The sequence below is a fragment of the Periplaneta americana genome, chromosome 8, assembly GCF_040183065.1.
Source record: "Periplaneta americana isolate PAMFEO1 chromosome 8, P.americana_PAMFEO1_priV1, whole genome shotgun sequence".
NCBI lineage: Eukaryota > Metazoa > Arthropoda > Insecta > Blattodea > Blattidae > Periplaneta > Periplaneta americana.
The window spans coordinates 50,726,514-50,744,531 of NC_091124.1; the positions used below are offsets into that span (position 1 = coordinate 50,726,514).

The following is an 18,018-nucleotide window of genomic DNA, read 5'->3' on the forward strand; positions in this document are numbered from 1 at the left end:
GAAATAAGCTCGAAAGTGTATATAACTCAAAAGTACAAAAAATTGACATTGACCCTTTTAGAACCAAGTCACAGATATATTAAAAGCAGTGGGAGTAGCGGGCCGCTTTAGTGTATGAGCGGAAGCTCCATCTTCAAAGTTCGCCATTATACTGCAGAGTCACCACTTCATCGACACTGAATGACGTACAGTATGCATACGTCACAGCGCTCGGAAGAACAGTTCTTTAAAGCACACAGCGCTCATTTCTCAGAATCACGTAATGTGCCCAGCCCTGGTATAGGAGTAGGAATGGGAGGTTATTCGAAAATAACCGGTTATCGGTTAACCGGTTATTTGAATATTAATTTAACCTGAAGGAAATTAACTGATCAAAAATAACCGGTTATTTTCCGGTTGTTAATTTTTTAACGTGTTAAACTCTGCAAATTAGTCAAGAAAACAAAATAAGGGGTTATTTGCAATATAAATCAAATAACAATTAGTAATCAACTGTAAACCAACCAGAATATAGTTGAAAGAACGTAATTAAGTGCTGAAGATTATCAATGACGTCCTTAAACAAAATAAGAAAAATAATAAGAACCTATGAAATTGCATTTAGTTAAATTTTCACTCACATTAGTGTCGTAGATAGAAATAAAAATAACAAATTCCATAATTGTTACAATACTAATCTTGATTAAGACGGGCAACCTGTTCTCCTACGAGTATAACCAGTAAGTACTGAAGTCAAAATTTCTCACCGTTTCAAATGCTTCAATACCCTTAGATATCAATCATATTATAAGTCAATAAGAGAAAGTCGGCGATTAAGATAGGCATAGGTTATTGACATTAAATCGAATTTCGTTTTGAAATAAGTAAGGCAGTAACCCCATCCTATCTAGGAATGACATACCGGACAATTTTATAGAGAATATATTACATAGAGTACAGAATAATAAAACGAAACTATGTTCGACTGATGTTAAATTTGAGATAAGCTTAAAATATGTATATTTGATTCAGTATTTATTTTAAAAATAACCTGTCGTTCGGTTATTGAGGACAATAAACGGTTATCAGGTTAAACCGGCAAGCAAAAATAGCCGGTAATTAACCAGTTAACCCTATGCAAATAACCGGTTATCGAAATAACCGGTTATTGCCCATCCCTAGTACGGAGGGAGCTTAGCAATGAGGTCGATGACTTCCCTGCAACTGATGTACACTTAAAGTTTAGTACCGGGACCTAAAATCCGCTGAATGATGATGACACAATAATAATAACAATAATAAATTGCCACAATGAAGATGTTAGGATCAGGAATGCCATGCCAAAACCTGTCCCAACATCTTTGTCTATAAAGAAGCTACATTTCAATTTAATTCCGGTTCTTCGACGTAGAGAATTGATTATACACTAAATTTAGGGTTTCTCTCATAATAATGGTGCAGACTAAATTTATGTTTCTTTCACAGTGGTGCAGACTAAAATGGTTAGATTTCGTCTCTATGGTATAAAACAGGAAGACCGGGATTGTAACTTCGGTATGGAGTTGGTGATTTGACGAGATGATTCTGAGTATTCGCCATGGAATTACTTGCTATCCGCCTTACACTTGAGGAAAACCTCAAGAAGAAACCAAATCAGGCCAAGCAGAATTGGAACCCATGCATGGATATGGCTTCGGATCGCTACACCATAACTATGTTGATGGCTTAGAGAATTGTTTAAAGTGAAAGTCTTACTTTGTATAGACAAGAGTTTGTTTCGTTTTCTTGTTCGGAAATGTCACTCACGAGATTGAATACCTGACACTGGAAATCGATACAAGTGACTGATACTATAATAACTGAAGTTAGAATAAGTTATTGAAGTGTTTGTAGGGCATGAATTATTTGTAGAGACAGTTACAATGAAATCGATCCGAAACATCATACCGCTCGCTATATTTGCCAAATGGATTGTAGCATGCTGAACAAAAAGACTGTCTTAAGGTGCTGTTCACATGAGCTATGGCAAATTGCACGCCAGATGACGGCAGTACAATCTTTGTTTAGTTTCCAACTGCAGTATTTCATCATTGTCGCAAGATATACAGGGTGTTACAAAAACATTCAGTAATTTTAAAGGTGGTATTATCCATCAAAACAAGAGGGGTCCTAAAATTGATATCTTCCGAGATATAAATACCTGTTCATCAACCCCGTAGAAGATAGAATAACTTTTCTCGGGTTCTCAACCAGATGAGTTGGATAGTTGCTTCCAAGCTTTCGATGACTAGCTCTGTCATCTTCTTCAGGGAATGAAGTGTCGTGGGACTAGAGATGGGTAAAAAAAAAGCTGGAACAGTTTTTTTGAAACTGTTTCACAATTGAAACTGTTTCGATACGAAACAGTTCCAACTGTTCCAAAGAGTGTTGCATTGCTCCAGTGATCATTTCAACGTTCCACATGGTTCCAAGAGATAAACAGTTCAATTTCTGAACAGTTTTCCTCTTCTTTGCTGTCTGCAAAGGCCACGTGTAGAGCTATCATTGACCTCCAATCGAAAGTAGATAATAGATATAATATTATCCATGTTCCACACGGCCTTCGTGCAACAGTAGCCTATGTAGGATCGCGTAATTTAATTGTACGAATCAAATTACCTAATAAATCTGATATTAATTATTAGCTGTGCATTGATGGAGAATATGTTCATGGTGCCCCTATTAATATACCGCGAAAAATATCATCGGCTAATGTAATTGTTATTAAACTCCTAGGGTTATATACATTAATTTTACTAAAATCGATTCATTTTGAATTGTAGTTATTTACTGTACCCTTAACAGTAACCTACGAAAAATGACTTTCGTTGTCATAATCAGGCTTCGAGACTTCGGACTCGATAGAACAGTTCAGTGGGAAATCCGCATAACGGCGTACTGAGTATAGTGGTAAAGCGTACAGTGGGTGGGGATACTGTAGAATGAATGCCAACAAATACGCAAAAGAAAACGTTCTGGATTTGAAGTTTCAGACGAATAATTTAGTTTTCATACAAACTGTGTCTGAAACTATTTCACGGTTAGAAAAGTCAGAGCAAGAGATGCCGGAAGCCCTCGAATTAATTTAGGAAATGATGCAGAGAATTAATGAGACATCAAGTACACCGGTTACTGAACGTGTAAAACAGAAGTGGAAATCAATTTTATGTAAAAATAACGGATACGGAGCATTGTGTAACATAAACAGCAAATTAATGGACATAGAGTCACCCGAGAATAAAGGACTGTCTCTTAGAGGCTGCAATGACGTTAGGTTTTTTCGTTTTGCTCCTATCACGTCATGCGACGGAGAGTGCAGCTTTCTACAGTACAAATTTTCGCAGATAACCGAAAAAGATTTACGTTTGAGGCACTGAAAATGTATCTTGCAGTACATTGCAATTCGGTACTGTAACTGCACTTCCTAAAGACGACCAATAGGATAAATGAAAAAATTTAAATTGCTACATGCTTATTTCCACCATTAACACTGGGTATAATTAAACACAAATGCTTATAAAAGACAGGAGAATAAATGTTTTTCATATTATTTTGACATTGTCACTGTGTGATGTATATTTACTTTCTCCACACCTATGGAGTAACGGTTAGCACGGCTTGCCGCGAAACCAGGTGGCTCGGGTTCGAATCCCGGTTGGGGTAAGTTACCTGGTTGAGGTTTTTTCCGGGGTTTTCCCTCAACCCCAATTGAGCAAATGCTGGGTAACTTTCGGTGCTGGACCCCGGACTCATTTCACCGGCATTATCACCTTCATATCATTCAGACGCTAAATAACCTAAGATGTTGATACAGCGACGTAAAATAACCTGCTTGAATAAAATAAAAATATTTACTTTCAGAATGTACATAATATGTGTGTTTCCCCATACTACCGTACTCTACTCTAAATAGCAACGTTGTTACCTCAACACATCTCTATCTACCTGCAGCGAGTCAACAACCTATAGTGCATGCACAGTAAACTTTTTGTATCGGATCCAAAGTCTCGTAGCCTGGTCATAATACACTGAACAGCTGATTTAAAGACGATTTAAGGGCTTTGAAACATGTTCCCGAAGCAGATGGAGAAAAAACAGTTGGAATATTTAGAATAGTTGGCACTGATGTTGTAAACATATTCTTATGAAACTGTTATTTTGGAACAGCTTCGTTCATGAAACAGTTACAGTCGAAACTGTTTCTTAAAAAGAACAGTTTATCCCATCTCTACGTGGGACCATGTCTAGTCGGTATATAAACGTCAATAGGGCTTCCCGCTGCGGGCCAATCAGGAGCTAGTACCTAGTCCCGACCGCCTACCGCATTCTAGTTGGTCGACGCGGTGACCAATCAGAAGCTAGTTCCTGGTCCCGACTGCCTGCCTACGACACTTCATTCCCTGAAGAAGATGGCAGAGCTAGTCATCGAAAGCTTGGAAGCAACTATCCAACTCGCCTGGCTGAGAATCCGAGAAGAGTTATTCCACATCAAACGCCGGGAAAGCCCTCAAGTCATACATCATAGGAGATGCCTAATGTGATTTCCATCCATTATTACGCATTCTTTTGCCCTACGTCTTAGGGACTCAACTTTCCCTTCGTTTACCACATTTTCGATTTGATATTGTATACACAATAAGAAACAAGCAAAGAGCTGTCATTAGAAGATACGCTGTTCTTATAATACCAATTTCAGTGTCCTTGTTTCGTACAAAATTTAATTTTAGGACCCAGGTTTATTAGATTTTTTCCTGTGCTTTAATGAATACTACCATCTGTCAGAATATTGATTTTTTTAGTGTAAATCACACTGAGGATCTCGTATGATGTAGATGAACAAGTACTCATATCTGGGTAGATATTAATTTTAGAAAACATATTTATTATACATGTTTTATTGTTTTGATGAGCACCACTGTCTCTCAGAATAAGTATTATTGTTTTTACTCGTATCCCGGACGACGGAGTAAAGAGAAGCATGCACAGTCATGGGCAGGAAAATACGGCAAACGGAGATTTATGGAGAACTAAAATTAAGTTTGGGTGAAGGAAAACCATTATTTACGGAAAATTCGTCTTAAAAAATCTCGGAAGATATTAATTTTGGCCTCATGCTTATTAGACTTGTTTCTTTGCTTTTATTAGTAGGCTACTACCAGATCTCAGAATGTTGACTTTTTAATGGAAGTCACATAACTTCTTAATCACTGCTCGAATATGATTTTCAACAGTAATCTCACTAGAGGTTTTGATTTATCTAGAGAAAATCAAAACTCGAGTGGAATTTAATTGACTATTACACGATTGTATGAATATATAAAGATTAGAGGTAACGAAGTACTCCAATACAATAAAATATTAATTGATTTACGAAAAAAATACTGTCTTCAAATATATTATTTTACCATGTCAACATTACAAATATTACGCTAGATGGCAGTAGTGTTTTATGATTAGCTGTTTTCTTGTCATCAATTGTGCCAACTATGGAATCTTCATTGAACTCTGTGGACGGTTACTAGTCAAGAAGGCTTTGTTGATTCAGTTTCATTTTTATTAAAACAGTTGCTTTCCACTTCAATTATCCGGATCCCAGTAATCAACGTCACTTGACAGATGATTTTCAATAAATCTTAATATTAAACAATCTCTGATACGTTACTATCCATAATATCATATAGCAGAAGCTATAACATAACCTAAATAATATAAACAAGTGTTAGAGAAGTTTTAATTAGGGATGATGAAATAAACAAGAAAACTTTTAATTAAGGATGATGAAATAAAAAATAAACATGAATAATTTTAAAAGGAACATTTGTTGAAAGTACAATTTTCAAATTTGAATGTTTTAGTGGTTGGTGGTTCAGTTGATGTTATATTAGACGTGTGCGTAAAAGAAGTGGAACTCGTTGATGTACATGGTGTATTACTCAACTTATTCAGAATTTCCGAAAGGTGCTCTTAATTTATTTGTAAATAGGGTTTCAGTGAAGGTGCATATCTATGACCAGTGATCTTTATTAATTCTTGTTCTTGAATGCCAATGCGAGTCATACTTGAAACTGCTGTGCATCGACTGGAGTGGTTTGTAATTTTCTGTTTTTTGACGTCCAGACCAGTGCAGTTTGAAATGTTGGCAAACAAAGAAACAAATGCTAGGGTAGTGATAAAAACAAACAAATGCTAGGGAAGTGATAAAATTAAACAAATGCTAGGGACGCGATGAAATTGTGCGATAAGCAGCCATGATTGGTTGAAAGAAGTCCTTTCGTACCATTTTATTGGTCAAAAGTAATATGACGTAGTAAAAGTGCAATAGTCAGCGTAAATATGCATATATTACACATTATTACCTTCAAAGATAATTCTGAGAGTGTTAAGTATGCGAAAACGTCTTCTGAGTAAGCTATCATGCAAAAGGAAGCAAAAATTCATTAATGACATGAACAACCATCCATGCTGTAAGGCTTGTTCGAACCCACGACTGTATGTTATATCCAGAGTCAAATCTGCGCTTATGTTTTGTCCAACAACTACTGATAAAATATTAAACGTACGACTTGAAAATAAACTGTATAGATTCCGGAACAATATATCGATTACAAAAATAAAACAGCTGGAGAAAACACAAAGCTTATATTCAATAAAGCGAAGGCTGTTTCATTACTGATATATAACTACGAAAACTCTGTTTCAAATACCTGTAACTAAAAGTGAGGACGAAAGCGATTCAGATGACATTCATAAGAAAAATTGCTGGATGCACAGAGTGATGAGAACTTCGTTATAAAGCCACGTGACTTCGTTACTGTCAGCTGGCGCGATCGTGAACGCAGGCGTCGTTACATCAAATACGCACGTCAGTAGTGTAAGCTGAGTGAACAAATAGCAGTTGTTGTTGTAACTCTCTTGTGTTCCTTGACTATGGACATTCAAAGAATGGCGGTTTTTTTGTGGTTGGATGTGCTTGAAGGAGAATCAGTCTTCTGTGCAAAATTTTCGGAATAACTCCTATGGCTGAGAACTCATTCGAGACTAAGTACACTTCTTGTTGGTTCAAGGTAATGTTTCCTTCATTAGCCAGCTTCCTATAGTTTACGGATTAATTTTTATTTCATCAGCGATCTGTCTGTGTCTTGTGAGGTTTTAAAGATTTTGTGTATCATCCGGTATGCAGTATCAGTGAGGTAAGTGGTGTTCTTTGCTTCATCCTCGAATGTTGCGGCCAAACGATTAGTTATTATTGTTCAGTCAAGTGTCCGAAGTCAGGTTTGCACTTCATAAATGACACCAATAAGGTATCACTCAAAAGGCAACTAAGCCAGGAGATAATGAGGTAGGGTGGCCAGATCCTTTCTCCCTCCATTGAATACATCGCTGGCTAATAACATATTACGCTAATCAGACTTCAGATGCATACAAGCAATTGAAAGGTTTTTTTAAAAGAACCATATTTACTTACTTACTTACAAATGGCTTTTAAGGAACCCGCAGGTTCATTGCCGCCCTCACATAAGCCCGCTATTGGTCCCTATCCTGTGCAAGATTAATCCAGTCTCTATAATCATATCCTACCTCCCTCAAACCCATTTTAATAATATCCTCCCATCTACGTCTCGACCTCCCCAAAGGTCTTTTTCCCTCTGGTCTTCCATACTCTATACGGTATGCATTTCTGGATTCCCCCATACGTGCTACATGCCCTGCTCATCTCAAACGTCTGGATTTAATGTTCCTAATTATGTCAGGTGAAGAAAACAATGCGTGCAGTTCTGCGTTGTGTAACTTTCTCCATTCTCCTGTAACGTCATCCCTCTTAACCCCAAATATTTTCCTAAGAACCTTATTCTCAAACATCCTTAATCTCTGTTCCTCTCTCAAAGTGAGAGTCCAATTTTCACAACCATACAGAACAACACGTAATATTACTGTTTTATAAATTCTAACTTTCAAATTTTTTGACAGCAGACTAGATGACAAAAGCTTCTCAACCGAATAATAACAGGCATTTACCATATTTATTCTGCGTTTAATTTCCTCCCGAGTGTCATTTTAAAAAAACCATAGTCCAAAAAATGCAAATTTGATATATTAAGCATGTGGTGAACGTATTGTATCGGCCATCTACTTAATTAGTTGTTAGCTTACACTAAAACACGCTTAAGCCTATTATTATTTATTATTATTATTATTATTATTATTATTATTATTATTATTATTATTATTATATCTTTTGTGCAATGTGAACAAAACTTCGCTACACCGCAAAACGCACCGCGGCTGCGCCAACATAAACGTACAAACCTCTAATTATTTCGCCCAAAAATAATTAACGTGTGCTTTAGTTGTAACAGCGTCTGTCTTTACCACCGCGTCAGCCAAACAACAAGGATGCCCCATGGCGGTGTAACAGAACTTTGCTCACTCTATGTGTTTTGTGTTTAAATTTATAACTTATACAGGGTGATTCAAAACCTCTGGGACAAACTCTGAGGGGTGATAGATCTAACAATAAGGAACCTTTTTTGTTAAACAACCTATATCTTTTGACGCTTCGTTTCGAAGCTACCGTCGAAAATGTTTTTGCGTGGGCGTATGTCAATGTATGCGAATGTGTGCACCCCTGTTTGTTTGTTGAGATGTTTGTAAGAGACGAGAAGGGTTGTTGTTTGTTTACGTTTAATGTTCAATACCTTTTCCTTTCAGTTCAGTCTAATCATCAATTGAGAATGGATGTCTACACTTTTCCCGAATTAACCGACATGGTAATGTGTTATGGGGAGGCTCGCGGAAACGGAAGAAGAGCTCTCCACATGTACCAACAACAGTATCGAAACAGAAATCACCCTCGCCACACAATGTTTGCTCGACTTTAAGCGCCTTCGTGACGATGGGTCTCTTCGTCCCCGGCGCATTGTGGGAGACCGCGTAGACATCCATTCTCAATTGATGATTACACTGAACTGAAAGAAAAAGGTATTGAACATTAAACGTAAACAAACAACAACAACCCTTCTCGTCTCTTACAAACATCTCAACAGACAAACAAATAGGGATTTACACATTCGCATACATTTTTTTATTTTATTTTATTGGGTTATTTTACGACGCTGTATCAACATCTAGGTTATTTAGTGTCTGAATGAAATGAAGGTGATAATGCTGGTTATATGAGTCCGGGTTCCAGCACCGAAAGTTACCTAGCATTTGCTCGTATTGGGTTGAGGGAAAACCCCGGAAAAAACCTCAACCAGGTAACTTGTCCCGACCGGGATTTGTACCCGGGCCACCTGGTTTCGCGGCCAGACGCGCTGACCGTTACTCCACAGGTGTGGACTATTCGCATACATTGACATACCCCCGCGCAAAAACATTTTCAACGATAACTTCGAAACGACGCGTCAAAAGACATAGGTTGTTTAACAAAAAGGGTTCCTTATTGTTAGATCTATCATCTCTCAGAGTTTGTCGCAGAGGTTTTGAATCACTCTGTATAAGTCTACTTGAAATTAGCACACGATTTTCAACCGCTGCTGAAGATGAAAATTGCATCACACATTCTAAAGAGACCATCATGTAGATAGTAAAGTTGCGAGATTTATCAGCGATGACTTCTGTAACGGATCAAATCTGGTTGGACTCAGCTGGTATTAGATCGGAAAAATAGAGACATGGATGTAGACCGAGTCTCTTTCAGGGCTATGGAGCCACGAAATGAGAATTTTTTAGATTGACACAATGAATGGCTAATGACGTTCTTCTGTCGTCAAAAGAAATACTATCCTGAGCTAACTTGTCCTAATGCCGTAAATTCCAACTTGCATCCGGGTTTTCAGCGGAGAGAGTGAATGCAGTCGTTATTGGACATAACGGTGCGTCGAGCATATTTTGTTGTGGACTGCCTGAAATAAAGCCTCGGAGCGGAAACTGCATTAAAAATGGATACCATGCACACAAGGCTCGCGTCGTCACAATACTCATGTAATAAATAGTACGCTAGCGGATTAAAATGTCATGTGCTACGTAAACTGAAGGACAATGACGTGTGTGTTGACGTAATAACCCGTGTGGAAATAGAACTAGGCTGCAACGTCAGTTGTGTTTCTGTAACTCCAGAAAATAGATACATGCAGTGTCGTCACTACTAGTGAAGGTTGAATGATGTTAAAATAATTATCCATTATTTAATGATGATGCCACAGACGTGCCTGTGGCTCAGTGCTAACGAGCTAGTCTTCCATCGAAGTGATCTGGGTTCAATCCCCGGCATCAGATTTGTTTCTTAAAACGACTTCTTTTGATTAGTGACTGGCAAAGAAATCATCCCGATAAAAATCAGTGTTAAAATACTCTTCGCACTAGTGGTAAAAGTACCTTTTGCACGCTATCGTACTTACTTACTTACTTACAAATGGCTTTTAAGGAAATCGAAGGTTCATTGCCGCCCTCACACAAGCCCGCCATCGGTCCCTATCCAGTGCAAGATTAATCCAGTCTCTATCATCATATCCCATCTCCCTCAAATCCATTTTAATATTATCTTCCCATCTACATCTCGGCCTCCCCAAAGGTCTTTTTCCCTCCGGCCTCCCAACTAACACTCTATATGCATTTGTGGTTTCACCTATACGTGCTATATGCCTTGCCCATCTCAAACGTCTGGATTTAATGTTCCTAATTATGTAAGATGAAGAATACAATGCGTGAAGTTCTACGTTGTGTAACTTTCTCCATTCTCCTGTAACTTCATCCCTCTTAGCCCCAAATATTTTCCTAAGAACCTCATTCTCAAACACTCTTAATCTCTGTTCCTATCTCAAAGTGAGAGTCCAAGTTTCAAAACCATGCAGAACAATCGGTAATATAACTGTTTTATAAATTCTAACTTTCAGATTTTTTTACAACAGACTAGATGACAAAAGCTGCTCAGCCGAATAATAACACGCATTTCCCATATTTATTCTGCATTTATTTTCCTCCCGAGTGTCATTTATATTTGTTACTGTTGCTCCAAGATATTTGAATTTTTCAACCTCTTCGAAGGATAAATCTCCAATTTTTATATTTCCATTTCGTACAATATTCTGGTCACGAGGCATAATCATATATTTTGTCTTTTCGGGATTTACTTCCAAACCTATCGCTTTATTTGCTTCAAGTAAAATTTCTGTGTTTTCCCTAATCGTTTTTGGATTTTCTCCTAACATATTCACGCCATCAGCATAGACAAGAAGCTGATGTAATCCGTTCAATTCCAAACCCTCTCTGTTATCCTGGACTTTCCTAATGGCATATTCTATAGCGAAGTTAAAAAGTAAAGGTGGTAGTGCATCTCCTTGCTTTAGCCCGCAGTGAATTGGAGAAGCATCAGATAGAAACTGGCCAATACGGACTCTGCGATATGTTTCACTGAGACACATTTTAATTAATCGAACTAGTTTCTTTGGAATACCAAATTCAATAAGAATATCATATAATACTTCTCTCCTAACCGAGTCATATGCCTTTTTGAAATCTGTGAATAACTGCAGACTATCGTACAATAATTAATTTGTAACACACTTGCACAGCGTTAGAAGATCTACTTTTAGGAATGACTATATAAAAATTAGTCCGTAGTCGTCTTTAGCGAGATATGGACGTAGAAGGAAAATAATTTGAACAGTTTGATTCTGTGTACTAACTTTCACTGAAACATTAATGAGCCTTATTGTATAAATACAAAAAATGTCTATTTATTCCAAAACGGCAATATTTTTTTCGTAATTACTACATACCTTACATAGTGTAATTAAAGGAACATGTCTTAAATATTTGGAAGATGTTTTTATCAGTTATTGAACGATGCTGTACCAACTACTAGGTTATTTAGCGTCAATGAAATTGGTGTTGTAGGTATACGTATTTATTTACACTGCAAATGGGCAAACACCCGGTTGCAGAGGTAGGCCTAACTTAATTATGGCAAAGGTAACTTAATTACACACATTAATTACAATTAATAATAATAGTTCAAATAACCTAATTAATAAGTGAACCTAATTTTCCATTACAACCCCCCCCTCTCTATTTTATTTATTTATCTAAACGATAACAGCTCCCTGTATTAACAGGCTGCCACAAAGACAGAGCATATTGAGCAATATGCAGTTAAAAGTATAAATAAAATACATATGTTTAAGTTTAAAGGAGTCACACAACAATGACAAGAAATGATTGAATAAATAATTAGGTACTAATTAATTTGAAGATCACTGTTGACCGTAGAGATGGTTTCGGAGTAGAAATATTGATCCTCTCAGAGCTGCAAGAACGATGTCATCAAATGCCTTCCTCTGTAGGCCTAAACGCTGCCAGGTCTGGAAGAAGAAACCGGGAATAGTTCCGCGCGCTCCAACTATAAGGCCTATTACTGTCTATATGGTAAAGGTTGGTAATATTGTGATACGAATAATATTGCGATAGTTCTTTTTTAAAATGTATTACAATTTTACAGGGCGGGAGAAGGACCGGTTTTGTGCAGAAACTTGTCCGCGATCATCCCCTTAATACGTTGGCGCAAAAAACCGATCTTCCTCTCGCTCACTAAAAGTGTAATTGATTCTAAAAAATAACTATTACGATATTGCTCATCACAGTATTACCAACCTTTACCCTATATGTGTGTGTGTATACACATACAATACAATGTTGACGCGATCAAACCGATGATTGATAATTTGATTACTTGACATTCGCATTAATACTCGAAACAATATATGGTCAGGTACCAGGAATCAAAGATGGCTGGTATTTCAACACCACCGTTTTTAAACCTAATGGACTAATATTATGAAATAAATGTTCTTGGCTTAAAATATTATTATTCTTACTAAAACTGCATTACATTACATTCATTGCTATTATTACTTGTTGTTCTTTAGTCAACCGTCCGAAGACAGGTCTGAACCCCACAAGTGATACCGACTTGACACCACTTATAAGGCAACTAGGCCAGGAGATAATGGGGTAGGGTGGCCAGTTCCTCTCCTTATTATTGCTTATTATTAACTATTTTTCATTGCTTTTTGTACACATAGAAAACATACACACAACATGGCATCTGAATAAAATTGGCGAATTTGTTGTTGAGTAGCTTTCTTCCCTCGATTATCATTTCTTAAGGCCCATTCACAATGAAAATTAAACATAACCGTAACATAAACACAGAAGTTTGCGCCCAGGCTACCGAATGGGATCATTCACAATGATTCACATAAACACTGACATAAACATTATCGTAAGACGTTAACATGAAAGTTGCAAACTCTAAACTTTCATGCTTATGCCTACGTGATTTGCAAACAGAACACAATCCTGGAGCGCTGAAGTATAACTAACGACAGAATATGAGGAAATGGCGTCGTTGTTATGTTTCCATGGTTACCAAGTATGTTTGCTGTTATGTTTATGTCCCCATCGTGAATGATGGTATGACTTCTTGATTTTACCGTAACGTTTACATTCTTAAGTTAACGCTTACGTTATGTTTAATTTTCATTATGAATGAGCCTTAATTGTGCCAACCTAACAGTTACAAAATAACTATTGTGATTTCTGTAACATGCGTGTATTCGAGAAAGTGTTGATAGTGGTGAAGTGAAACTAACAGCTAGAAAATCACTCAGTTTTAGTAGGTGATCAAATAATGGGGGAGAAATGTTTTTTCCCCCTTCAATGTCACCAGGTTGTCGTTTGACATTTCTGGTCTCTCCTAGCAATGGCATATTTGTAACTTAGCCTACTTCTGAGGTTGGGGAGCCAGGAAGGCGGAGTTACGCTGCCCCGATGATATTATGATTATGAAGTGCCAGGTGAGGTCTTAAACCTAAGCCATGGACATTCCCCTTTAAGGACAAATTCCTGTGTTAACCGGGAATCGAACCTGGGACCTCATGAACTGTAGTCAGAAGCTCTGACGTTTAGCCCATGAGGCTGGTCTGGGGGAGAAATTTTGAAGTTGTAATTTAATACCTCACGTTACATTTGATCGACTATACAAGTTGTGAAAAACCTTAAAAAAATATCCATCCACGCAATTAGTTCAAGCGGGAATGGGACATACTCGAGCGCAGCCCTGGATCAGTAGGCAAACTTTCTGCCAATATAATACTCCGGTGGCCTGAAAGCCATGTATTACTTCTATCTTCAAAAGGATTTAGAACACGTGAGTTATTTACATTGTAATCTCCGCATAGTCATGCGTGGAATTTACCCAAGAACGGCGGCTACACGTTAATTGTGACGCAGTTCAGTCGTTTGTCTCTCCTTGATGTGTACCGAAACATTTAGCACTTACTCTTTCATTATAGTCGTACGAGTACGGCTCGAATGCACAACATACTTCCACAGTCTAGTATATACAGTCACGAAGCTTGAGTTGTGAGGGTGCTAGAAACAATAGACTGTGCCGGTACTATGTCGCATTGTCTGTAATGAGGCAATATTAGCGATCCTAGTGGTTAGCAACTATCTATGGATGCATATTTACTACTTATTGAGCTTCGTGACTATATACTAGACTGTGATACTACTATATAATTATATTCTGAGACTATTACGAAAGCTTTGTAATAAATGTCTCGCTCATACATATCTCAAAATCGCTGTCATGAAGATTACACTTTCTCTTGAGTTTTGCGTGTTTCGCAACAATTGAGTTTCTTCATCATGTTCCAAATGACATTATAGTTTATAATCCTTTGTTGTTTTGTTAAAGAGAGATAAGTCATGAAAATGAGTTGGGAGATAAATGAAAATTAAACTTGGAACTAGAGATGAACAACGATCGAGAAAGCAAGAATAACAGCGCCCACAAAGCCGAAAACCCGCACGACAGTGTTGTATATGTCGCGTCGTTGACGTAAAGACTGCTTGAGAACGTTTCGAGACATCGAGATTGATCACTCCCGAAGTCCCGAAAGTCAAGCAACTTTGAATCGCCACAGTTGTTTATACCTGACTGAACTTTCATCTACTTTGGCAACTGTTATATATGTATAAACAATCAAGTAACCTATTTGAAACAACATTTCTTTCAGTGTATAATAATCCGTTCTCCAGTCTTTATTTAATTAGTATTTAGTAGTAATATTTATTTATTTAACCTGGTAGAGATAAGGCCGTCAGGCCTTCTCTGCCCCTCTACCAGGAGATTCCAACTACAATATCAACAATAAAATTACAATTGTATTAGATTTACAATTACAATTACAAATAACATTACAATTAGTATTAAATTTACAATTAGAATAAAATCAAAGTACGAAAAGATTATCTGAATAATTAAAGCTAGATAATTTATCATAGAGAAACAACGAATATTTTATATTTACTGAATTACAAATTAAATCTAGAATAAAAAAATTTATAGAGATGAAATTACTGAATATTGAAATATTTTGTGATAGATTAAAGAAACTATTTACAAGTAATCAATTACTGACCAAGTGCCTAGTAAGTTTTCGTTTGAATTCAATTTTATTTCGACAGTCCCTGATGCTAGCAGGTAGCGAATTCCAGAGTCTTGGTAGGGCTATTGTGAAAGAAGATGAGTATGAGGAGGTGCGATGGGATGGTATTGTTAGTATTGTTTCATGACGAGAGCGTGTGTTCAGATTATGGTGGGAAGAAAGGTAAGTGAAGCGAGACGACAGGTACGAAGGAATAGAAGAGTTCAAGATTTCGAAGAGAAAGAGAAGTGAATGTAAATTTCTTTTCTTATCTAGTTTAAGCCAACCTATTGCTTCCAGGGATGGGGTAATATGATCATATTTACGAACATTGCTTACAAAACGTACACACAAATTATGAGCACGTTGAAGTTTCATTTTGTTGTCGTTGGAGAGGTCAGTCAGTAAAATGTCCGCATAGTCGAAATAGGGAAATGCAAGTGTCTGCACAAGGGACTTTTTTAAGCAAGAGGGGAGATGAACATTTATCCTTTTTAGCACATGGATAATAGAATATACTTTTCTGCAGGTTTCTGTGATTTGCATGTCCCAGTTGAGATTATTATCCATGTGAATGCCAAGATTTTTTACTGAAGAACTGAAAGGGATATGCACTGTACTTACTTTAACAGGGGAAATGTCGAGGTGTTTTACAGCGTCGGTTTGCCGTTTGTGTCCTAATATAATTGCTTAATTACTAGGCCCTTATCAAAAGGCTAGGAATTTTCTCTTCATATGTTTGAGATCAAGCGTGCAATCTCAAGTAAAATGATATTAACATTATGTTTTATGTTTCTTAGAAATGCAAATTTATTTGAGAATTGTTTTTTTATATTCATATTACCATATGTAATATCATATAATAGAATTAGAACATTTTGAGTCCACATCTGTGAAGTAACGGTTAGCGCGTCTAGCCGCGAAACCAGGTGGCCCGGGTTCGATTCCCGATTGTGGCAAGTTACCTGGTTGAGGTTTTTTCCGAGGTTTTCCCTAAACCCAATATGAGCAAATGCTGGGTAACTTTCGGTGTTGGACCCCGGACTCATTTCACCGGCATTATCTTCATCTCATTCAGACGCCGTACCGACCGCGCTACCCACGCCGACCGTATGTATGTATGTATTTATGTATGTATGTATGTATGTATGTATGTATGTACGTATGTATGTATCTATGTATGTATGTATTAGTTGATAAAAGATTATGAAATCTCATTTATGAATGATATTGGTAAGTTCTGTGATTAAATTAGAAATTGTGCACCCATTCGTACCCACTTCATTTCGACATAGTTTTCATTACTCAATCAAGAAGTGCGCAATGTATTTTGAACAGTAATATATACCAAGTAGAAACATAGATAAAAGATAATTTCCAGGAGAATATGCCATCCGCAGTGTTACAAGTGTTTGTTTTCCCACATGCATTATTAACAACGTACAACACTAAAACATATTTAATTCCGGAACGCCCTTGCAACGTTAAGCATTATTCAGACTCTGAGGGCCGAACTGTGATGAATTTTTCATTTAATTTAGTTTTATGTACCATTAGAAAGAAAAGAGTTTGACGTCGCCGTCAGTGGTGAATGATGATGTACTCAGTAACAGTCAACCGGTTGAAGAATTTGCGATGTCTTGTATTTCACTGTCACGAAGACCCGGAGAAAGTGTTCAGCACTCACACATTTGTAGACGTGTAACGTGAACTAACAGTGGTAGAAATGTGATTTCAGAATGCGACAAACTTCTACCTAATGGTGATTGTAACGATTTAAGGAAACACTGAATTTGTTGGTCTTTGTAAGTAATCTGTCACACATGTTTCATTATAATTACCATTAAATTCTTATATTCTGTGAATCGTATTTACATGTAATTTTCGCACAAAGAATTGCAACATCCTAAGAGTAACCTCTGTATGCTCGAAGGAGAAAAATAAGGAGAAACGAAGACAAAGTACACTTGGGATAACATTAACCATCAATCAGCAGCTTTATGGGACTCCCAGTTAAAAGGTACATATGTTCGCTTCGAGTCTGGGCCGAGAGAGCGGGCCGAATTACAGTCGGCTGATGACACGCCATCTCAAGACTACATAATGTGCGTTCATGTAGTGTGCAGTATGATGAGCTTTTAAAACTCAAGACGTGTCGTGCATTGTGCAGTGTGATATATCTCTTCAAGGTCACAACATGTGGTTACATTTAGCCTTAATTCTTTCAAATATAATTTCAGTGCGTGTGGGTAAGCGCTACTGAGTTTCCTTCATTTTTCAATTTCCCTATCAGAAATTATTTGGTCTGTGAGAAATATTTATACAAAGTTTCATTTCATTATTCGAATTGTAGGTGACCTAAATATTGCATTGTGAAGGAAATAGCGATTAGTGCCCTCAAAGGATCGGTTTAGATATTGAGAAATCATTTGTATGGGAGTGATAATGGAAATTTCAAGTTATCTTAACCGATGGGTGTTGATTGGTTTAGATATCAATCCCAATA

At 37.1% G+C, this 18,018-nt stretch overlaps 1 protein-coding gene across 2 annotated transcripts in view; it reads left to right on the top strand.

The window, feature by feature from the left end:
* Gdap2 (ganglioside induced differentiation associated protein 2) overlaps positions 1 to 18,018 on the top strand; it is a 407,655-nt gene that overhangs the window by 175,370 nt on the left and 214,267 nt on the right. The window contains exon 1 of one of the 2 annotated variants that reach the window (XM_069832880.1): positions 6,913 to 7,082. The exons of the other annotated variant lie outside the window; for it this stretch is intronic. The gene's annotated coding sequence lies outside the window, so the exon portion shown is untranslated. Of the gene's footprint in view, positions 1 to 6,912; positions 7,083 to 18,018 lie in introns of those variants that run through there. 2 annotated transcript variants of the gene reach the window in all.